Below are 9999 nucleotides of genomic sequence, written 5' to 3'. Positions count from 1 at the left end.
AAACCGTAAATGGTAATATTGTTTCTCACATGCCTCAGAAGGGAATAAACTGATTGGCTATTTGTTAATGAAACAAGGGAAGACAGATGACTTAGATGTCACCACAAAAGAATGATGAGCTACTGGAATTACAAAGCTGTCATTGTACATGTTCATCTATTTTTGACTTTGACAGCTGTCTACCATGATGTAAAATCCATTAATTACCTGACATTAGGTGATGGGACTGTCTTCGTGCAAATATCGAGCATCAGAGATTTTGTGTTTGAGACATAGGAAAATTGTACATATGTGCATTCTGCTTTTCAGACATCATGCGCGTCGCTGGTCATGTATCTCAACACCATGTAGGGATTAGGAATAAATCAAAGAGTAAGTTAAAAAAAAGAAAAAAGTTAAATAATCTTTAAAGGAAAACTGAAAAGAACTTTAAAGAGAGAGTTCAAGAAGGCTTGAAAATGTTCAGAGGTAAATGGGTCTGCGCATTCTGCTGAGGGGATTTAACTCAATGGGTAAGGAACTGCCTCTCGCTGTGGGAGGATCTCGTCATGGGACCCCTCCCTGGTGTCTGCTGGCCCTCACCAGGTGCATTTCCTCCTATGGAAGTGGGCCATGACCAGCGCGATTTGTACGCACCCCCAGTCCAATGCGCCAGCCATAGACCTAGCTTAATCCATCTTTTCTATTACCGATGCTGGTGCTTAAAAAACATCCTGGTTGGCTGTGACTCTGTGTACGTTGAACCTGCAGACAGAGTCAACGTAGCCATGTGCAGGAGAATTGGATAAGGAGACACAACAACATGGGTGATCTTCTGGTCACAAAGGCTGAGATGTAGGGCTGGAAGGAAGTTAGCGACTTCTGAGTTGTTGATGCCGAGGGCGACATCAGGATCCCTGACCTAGTCTGCGAGAAATATGTTACAGTGCTTGTCCTTGATGTGGCCATTCACTATGAACTGGATACACACACCAGTTCAAGCTGCACCAGAAAAAGTGACTTCCTACCAACTAGTGGCAGGTCAGAAAAGGCTGGAGGGTGTAGTGTGAAGGTCACTGGTTTCCCTGAGGGAGCGTGGGGTAAGTGGCCATCAGGTAACACCATAGTGCTAAATGAGTTAGGAAATCCTGCAGATCACTGGTACTTGAGATTAACCGTGTGTATCTGACCAAATAGGTCTATCTATGCGTCATACTGAAATAATAACCAATTCTGTTCCAACAGGTTGGTGGTAAGCAGAAAAGGAGAGAGCGTGGATAAGGTCTGTCCCAACTGGAGAGACAGCAAGTTCAAATTGTGGCAGTGGCAGCTATAGTGGCCACCATGCTGGGGTTTCTGAAACATATGTAACGGCTTTTGTGGCATATGCCACTGCGTCCGTGACATATGCCACGACTTTTGTAACAGATGGCGCAGCTTCTGTGTAATTTCCGTCACAAAAGCCGTGGCATCGGTCACACAAACTGTCACCGGAGCTGCACCAAAACAGTGGCGGCTGTATGTGTAGAGGTTCATGCAGTAAAATGACCTGCTACTAAGATCAAGAAGGAGACCCAGAAACCTTGTTCCTGCAACATATATGTGTCCCACATTGTTCTTCTCTCAAAGATCTCTCTGTCTTCATAAGAGATGTGAGCATCTGTGCAGGTGTTGTTGTAGCGACTGCTCACAGCAACAAAATAGACTCAGAATAAAAAGACCAATCTCCTTCAAGGTCTGGGGAATATGAGGTTGACGGAAATAAAATATGAATTCAACCTCTCAAAGGAACTAAACACAATACTAAAAAGGTACATACAGTAGAGGACATAAATAGACCAAAAAGTGGATGCACAAGCCATGGGGGTGAAAGTTCAAGAGGTGAGATGCCCTCCATAGAAAGATTTAGCAAAAGGTTTGAACACAAAAGCCTCCAGTCTTTTCATAAAAAAACTGCTGCAGCAGCATGTAAGATACTTGATGGTAAGGAGCCTCAAAATCTCGATAAGAGATGTTCAGGAAACACACAAGAATGGGAAGGTACTTCTAAATTCAAACTTCAGTAACCTCCATAGAGTGGGTAAGACCTTTCTCAGCTGCCCCATCTTGGCAGAAGAGGTACAAACAATCACAAAAAATGTTTAAGCAAAGCAGATGGCAATAAAGAGCAGACTTATTAAAACAGGAGATAAAGAGAATGAAACTTGCCAATTACTATAATGCCATTCAATGTAACAGCAAATTGCCTAGTTGTCTGAAGCGGTTGGCGACCCATTACCTTGAGATCAAATGTACTAAAAAAGCCTCTTTAACATTATTATTAACTACCTAAGTGACACTTCTCTAACTCATTTTTTCTAAAACAGTATCGTGAAAGGGCAAGCTGAAAGGCAAAAAGAATTAAATAAAGTTTTGATTTGTTAAATCAACAGTTGCCATCCTGTCTCTTCCTTGATGTTAAAGACTGAGCAGTATCAAACTGCTTAGTTTTAATTATAGTTAAATGCAGAATTCATTTATTTGCTCCTGAGTTTATTGTTAAAGTCACGGTGGATGATTAGAATAATAATGTTTTGTAAGAAATAACCCGTTTTAACATGTTTTGACTGCCCTGCTTCGCCTTTCAGCTTTGATAGAAAACGTCGGCAAACTCTTGCTCATTTCAGAGAGAAAAGTGAATCAAAGCAAGAAAAATGACACGAGCACTCACTGTGGTTTTCATTGACCGAGTGCCTGCCTTTGACGTGGTCTCGCACAAACACACCGATGCAGTCTCGCGTGGGGACGAGCTCTTTAGAGGACTCGTCTCGGTCTCCTACGACACCAGCAGTTCCACAGCAACAGGCGAAACTGAGAAAATCTTTGTGAAAGTGGGAGTGAAACAAGGTGACCCACTTTCTCTCCTCAAACAAACTCGACTTCCCAGGAAAACAAACCAGAGTCTGATTAAAGCCGACAAAACGTGAATTGTACCAGAGAACAGAGAAGGGAGTGGAAGCATAAGCTGTGACGTTCATAAGGTCTGAAAGTTATGAAACAAGACCGCAAAGATCAGCAGAACTTTTCCCGAAAAGCACTTATGGCCGGCTTGGTCGTCCTCTTTGACTTTGCCCAGAGAAGGATGTTCCTTTTTAACTATCATGACCTCATCGTTGCCTTATGGAAGCCCGAGCAGCACCAACAGTAGTGACAGTGCGTTGAGGGCCCAGTGCCTACGTTGCTGTGGGCAAAATAACAGCAAATGAGATGTGACAGCTGAAAGAGAAAACAGGCCCAGCTGATGGGGCTTAAGTGAACACTGGGTACCATGTGAATCAGTATTTCTCATGGTAACTGCAAAGAGGTTACTCTTGCAAATATTAGTTTTATCTAATGGATTCCATGTGTGTACACTAGTCGTGTACATAAATCTGTATTTATGACTGCGTGACGAGGTAGAGCGCGAGCAAAATCTCAGGTATTACTGTCCACAAATGACTGTTATTTGAATAAAAACAGATAAATAAATCAGTGGGTTTTACAGTCACCTTTAAAGCTTGTCTGTTTGCTAAAGATCTGAGCTCTCCTTTTGATTTACAGGAGTGAGCTGATGGAGGAGGAGGAGGTTGGAGGTCTTACTGAAATTGTTGTTTCATCAATAAATAATGACAGAACTCTAATGGCCGTGCTGCGCCTCTGATCTATGATCAAACAGAAAGCACTGTTCTCCTCTCAGACTACAAATATAGCCACACACGATGCATCATACATACACGTGCTCCAACACGCACGCGCGCATGTGCACGCCAACACACACACACGCACACACACACACACACACACACAGAGTGGCGAAGAGGACAAACACTCCTGCCAAACCTAACGCAGCAATTTCATGTTGCATTATTTCTCTAAATGATAGCTTCCACAGTTCCACAGCCACTACTATTGTTCCTCTTGCTACTTCACGGTCTTTAACTTGCTGAAACACTCTCATGTCCCTACTATGGTTGGTTTTATAGCACTTAGGAGTGAGCTGAGCGTGGAAAATTCTTCCTTGGGAAAAGCAGTACACCACGCAATTCTAACTTTTTTAAGACCTATCTCAGTGAATATGTCTCATACTTAAAATGTTTGAAGAAAAATGGTAAAACGGGTTTTTTCTTACAAATCATTCTAATCATTAACCATGACCTTAACCCTTTCATGCATAGTGGTCACTATAGTGGACAGCTGTCTAAAAGCCATTTTCTTGTGCTTTTTGTGGATTTTTATTTTATAAGTGCACACAGACCACTGAAGTGGACACTAATGCATCATAAAATACATTATCAAATGCTGGCCATCAGCTGCAAATGCAAGAAATTACTTTTTGTTAAATCCAATATGGCCGACAGACAAAAAAGCACACCAACCGACCCGGTCCCTTTTTCTACTGTAGATGACGATAAAATGTAAAAAGCCCTACAGACCAATACTACTGATGTATGTTTCAAATAACAACTTTGTATTTGGAGAAAATTACCATTGATCATCTAAAAAAAAATAAAAATTTTACAAAACCTTTTTTCCTACCTTTCTGTTTTATGCCTTAAGAAAATCAAAGAAAAATTTTGGAAAAAAAATCCTGACACAAAGGATCATAATTCATGAAAGGGTTAAGATAAATAAATGAAACTGTCAAAGTGAAAGCAACATATCCCATCCTGATGCACCTAATCTGACACCCTTGATCCAAATGGAAATCCGCTACGCACATCCAAACAAATTAAATCAAAATTGTCACATTCATACACCTTAGCACAGTTTTGTACTTCTTAGTGGAAGTTAAACCGGGATTCGACTAGAATAAAACGGCGCGGCGATACAACATCTCATCAGCTGTGATGACTCAGCCGTTTCTCCACAGTTGTATTTTTTTGTATAAAATACACGGACACTGAGCTGAGATACTGTTTGAAAAAAAAAAAAAATCACCAGCAGTGTGCACACAAGTTATTTCAAATTATGTCAGTGTCAGTAGTGCCAGGACATGTTTGCTGTGTCACCCAGCATCAGGTGAAAAGATCATGTAGGAGGAGACCTGCCCATCAAGAGAGACGGTTGAAACAAACGGTTACTGTATCTAGAATGACTTACACACACACGCACACACACAGAGAACGTGGAAAACAATGTTCCTGTTTGGCAGAACTACTTTTCTTATATGACAAGAGATTAGTTACTATGGAGTGAGATAGTAAGAAAGAGAGGAAATGAGTCTCTTATGTAACAGCTGGCAACCAAAAGATGTGACAGCACCAAGTAAAAAATCGACTTTGTTTCTTTACATTTACACACACTTAGCATGTTTGTCACTATGCCAGAATGCGTGGCAACACAGGAAACAGTTTGACAGCAACTTAAGCAACTTTGGCACTTGCACACAATGCTTCATTTTTATGTTTAATAGAGACATTAACCCTCCTATTATGTTGCAGGTCAAATTGACCCGTTTCAAAGTTTAAAAATATTTTTAAAATAGTTGCAAGTATTTTTATTGCATGAAACTTTTTCTATTTGTCTTAATAGGTGAACTCTACATATAAATTGAAAATTTATTCATTTTACACATTTGCAGCCCCCCCTGCGTCTACTTGTTACATCGATACTGTTCAATACTGGTCAATTTGACCCGGCAGTCAAGTTAAAGTGCAAAAAAAGATTAAAAATGTCCAATTCTGTTTGTTTCCTTACAGCTATGAACCTTATTTCACAACACACACACAAACACAACACAACACACCACATACACACACACATACACACACATGCAGACACACACAAACCCACTTTCTCCCTGCTCTCTTTACTTCACAATGAACTGCGAGAAAGCAGGTGTTCATACAACTTTTGACGGGAATCTATTCTGTTCCCGTGGGTAAACTCCACCCACACTGAGTGGGCACTCAGTAGAAGTGGAGGGGAACATAAATACTCTTTGCATGACTCATTTATCTTGATTTTAATTGGCGGGTCAATTTGACCCGGAACAGTATGTGTGTCTCTAGTTCAATTATAAAGATCACCCTTTGAAAAAAAAAAATTAAATGTAATATAAAAAAATTTACCAAAGATCACTTTCAAGAAAATTATTGTTTTTTTGTGTCTAGGTTTTTTTCAGTGGACATAAAAAATGTAAATCCCCATTTTTTATGTCCAAATGAGTAATTGAGTAAGTTGTCATCATTAATCCTTAATTTCTGAGAAATAAAAAACATAATTGCACAAATTTTGATTGAGATGGTTAGTATTAGAGTTAATAATCAGATAAAAAAATGTTTTGGAGGAATCTTTTGGTTCCTGACACTATTGCATGATAAAACACTCCCCGGGTCAAATTGACCCACGAACATTATTGCTATACCTCAGAAACGAACATAACAGGAGGGTTAAGCCATCTTCACGACAAACTAAATAGCTTTTCAGCACATACTGCTATTGGACATTTATTTTTACATCACAGCGTCACACAATTAGGATCAGGGGTTTAATTTATGCTCATCCATTTCCATCAGAGCAAGGTAAGGCTAAGACAGTCCTACTTAAAGCACGCTCCTTTCCCGGCTAACCTCTCCTCCTTCCTTCTAGTCATATCTAGTTGCTCTCAGTCTCTCACGAACTTCTCACGCTCCCCCATGACTTGGCTCTAATCAGTCCGTCTGTCTCGCTTCTTGTAGCACTCGGCTCCAAGTTTCGTGCCAATACTGCTAACTCTTTCTTACCCTATTTTCACCTCGCTGCCTCTATCTGAATAACAGCATTGCTGCTAACGTGGCACTCACGGAGCAGTTCTTCAGTTCTTCCTTTTTGCTGAACCGTGGTGATCTGATTGTAGGAATCGTTCAGTAAAAGAAGAAAAGTAATGTTGTTTTCCATGAACATGACGTGTGGTGATGGTATCAGTGTAGCAACCTAAGTGACCTAGGCTGATTTAGGTTGTTTTATTCATGCCGTAGTGTCTCATGTTTTTCATCTATTCAGTGGCTCTTCTTTCGGCACAGACTGTATTGAACTCTACTTCCTTTGCACTTAGCTTCTTTTTCCCTGAATACATTTCTTGCTGCTTTTCTGTGGCCAATTCAAGAAGCAGAATTTTATTTCATTTTCTTTCTTCTTTTCCTCAGAGAAGGTTGTTTTTCTTTTCTTCTTTTTTTTTTTTTACCTATCACTTTTTTGACACGACTGTTAGCACAAAAGAAACTTCTATCAGTGCTTCTGTTTTCATATTTCATCTTCATGATTCTAAACACTACTCTCGTAAAAAGAAGTCAGCTGTGGGAGCGACGGATTTGAGGGATCGTTTTAGTGCAAAACTAATTGGATATCGGGTCTGTTGGCCAGTCTCAATAGTACCTATAATAATCCCAAACTGTAGGACAAAGCTTTTCATCTCGATAATGAATCGGAGAGAGGCTCTTCAGAAAACTGTCGGAAGTATGAGATGTTTTCATCTCACTGCGGCTTCCTCTGTTTCTGCTAATCGTCATTGTGCGGCGGAACAGAGTAAATGAAATAAAAGCGATAAATATCTCCATTGCGGTTTGTTCTTGGTTTTGTCTATATTGAAGAGTCGTACTGCTTGGGGATTGGATAATACCAACACTATCAGAAGACCTAATAGTTTTTGAAGGAGAATATCACAGATTCATTTTCTCTTTCAGTAACAGAGAGCATGAACTCTGAAACTCATGGGATGGGGACACATGGAAATGGGAGTGTGTGGCGTGACACAAGGTTGCAGAGATGATAACACCAAAACAAATAATATTACATCTTATTTAGGCACCTTTGGAGAAGCTCAAATGTGCAGTATAAAGATTTTCAGAAAATTGTCACATTCTGACTCCTTTGCATTGATTTGGCTTAAGGCTCTGACTTTCTCCTTCAACCAAAAACCTCATGACAGTATGTCAGCAGTTTGAGTTTGAGCTGACCATGCTTGAGACTAAAATGCTAGAAGTCTGAGGTATTTATCCCCCTTGAAACTTTCCCTACAGAAATAAATCAACACGTTCAATAAATGGTTGATTATGATATATTTAGTATCCGTGAACATCTTGTAATTTCGGGACTATACAGATGTCAAGACCCAAAAAGCAAAATAACGGATTTTTGTCAGAAACAGACATACGGTAAAATCCAAGACCGTGATCTTTTTTGATGGTGTTTTTTATTTATTTTTTATATATATTTTAATGCGAGACATTATTTTTATTAATTGGTTTCCTTTCCAGTATGGCGACTCACATTTTATTGTTCAATTGTAAAGCGTGCAAGAAGATAAAAGTTATATTTAAAGTTCTCAATCAAACATATTCTTATAAAAAAGAAAAGATTTTGCCAGTGGTTTGATCATCTACAACAGTTACAGCTGCCACCTCCTGAGGCCTTTTTTCAGCTCCAAAATTGCACAATTATATTTACAGAATTATTACATTCATAAGAAAAAAAGAATAATTTAGAGCAGTTAAAAGTAGAGCACAGCATTGCTGGAGTTATGACTGGATGAAATTACTCGGGTTATGGGTCCCAGCTGAGCAACAAGAAAAATCACAGCAATTTCCGCAGCACACAGCCCTGCTACACTGCTAAACGCCAGCATATAAAAACTAAAACCACATTATTACAATAGTAACTTATTTGTAAGAAATTCATATCATCGTGTGCTGAAGGAAATCATCCTCATAATCAGAGGGTTTTCTAAGAAAAGGCAAACAAACGTTGCCTGATCCAACAGAAACAATCTGTAGACTTTTAAAGGCCAAACCTTCATCCATCTATGAAATCAAACATTGTGTAAATCAAACAGTCACAAGCTGCTACTCAGAGTTGTTCATGAGGGACATTTAGCCACAGACTACATGCAGGTCAACACTATTTCACTGTTGCTTCACTGCTTGCTTTAAAACAAGGCCTGTATCAATTTGGGTATTTAAAAAGGAGAACAAAATGTTGTTTAGAGCAATAATGTCATTATCCAATGAGACTCGATGCCGTTTGATTATTCTCCTGACTCTTTTGCCTTAACTCGTCTAAAGAGCACTTTGTCCCGGTCAGATTTTGGTAAAAAAAAATATCTTCTCTTCATCTCCGGATTACAGCCCCAGTGGGGAACACTGAAACATCCGCAAGCTTACAAATACTTTCATGACGATTGGCAGACGTGTGTTTTGGTCGCAAGGTTGCAAAAACCTTGGGTGATACTTCAGAACTGAGAAAACCTATAACGGGTAAATATTACGTAGGACTAAACCAGAACGTATTTTCCACAGTTAAGGAGCAGATTTTAAATCTCTTCCTGGCTTTCCATGCTGGTTTAAACCTTTTTGTCCTAGTGTCCTCACTATTCTCTGTTCTTTTACACATAACTTATTTTATACAATAATTTGCTTTGATGACAACTGGTTTAATTTCAGGTCAGTAGCCTAAACATTTTAGGCTACTATTGTGTATTTGAAATATGTTTGCTGCTGTATGAATCATGTTAATAGAACATATTTCTCCGTGTCCCTTGAAAGTTTAAACACTATTTATTGTTGTGCTTTTGTAAAATTTCAAAACCGTACAGAGTCCATGGGGAACATCTCCTTTGCTAGTTGAGATTTTTAATTACATGGTTGTGGTTTCCTAGGACTGAAAGTCACACAGAGCCTAAAAAGTATTACACCTGTTACCCTTCAAACTGCTTTCACCAAATCGATCGTGTTGCTCATGATCGATTGGCGAAAGCAGTGAAAACGTTAAAATATTCAAGGGACTGAAAACTTTTCGTAGGCACTATAGATTCTTGTCACTAGAATCTGGTGGGATTTTTCATCCTTCCCATCGTGAGCCAAGGTTTCTGATTTACATCCAGCAGCAGGTTATCAGCCATTGCAGTTTTTCATGAAATCCCCACCTGAATCCACCCACTACAGCATAAATTTACACTTTTACACCTGAGGGGACTTCTTAAAACTCCTCCGTCAGAGGAAAAGGGGAGAGACAGAGAGAGAGAGA

This window comes from Poecilia reticulata, linkage group LG14, assembly GCF_000633615.1.
Source record: "Poecilia reticulata strain Guanapo linkage group LG14, Guppy_female_1.0+MT, whole genome shotgun sequence".
Lineage (NCBI taxonomy): Eukaryota > Metazoa > Chordata > Actinopteri > Cyprinodontiformes > Poeciliidae > Poecilia > Poecilia reticulata.
This window is presented reverse-complemented; position numbering follows the sequence as displayed.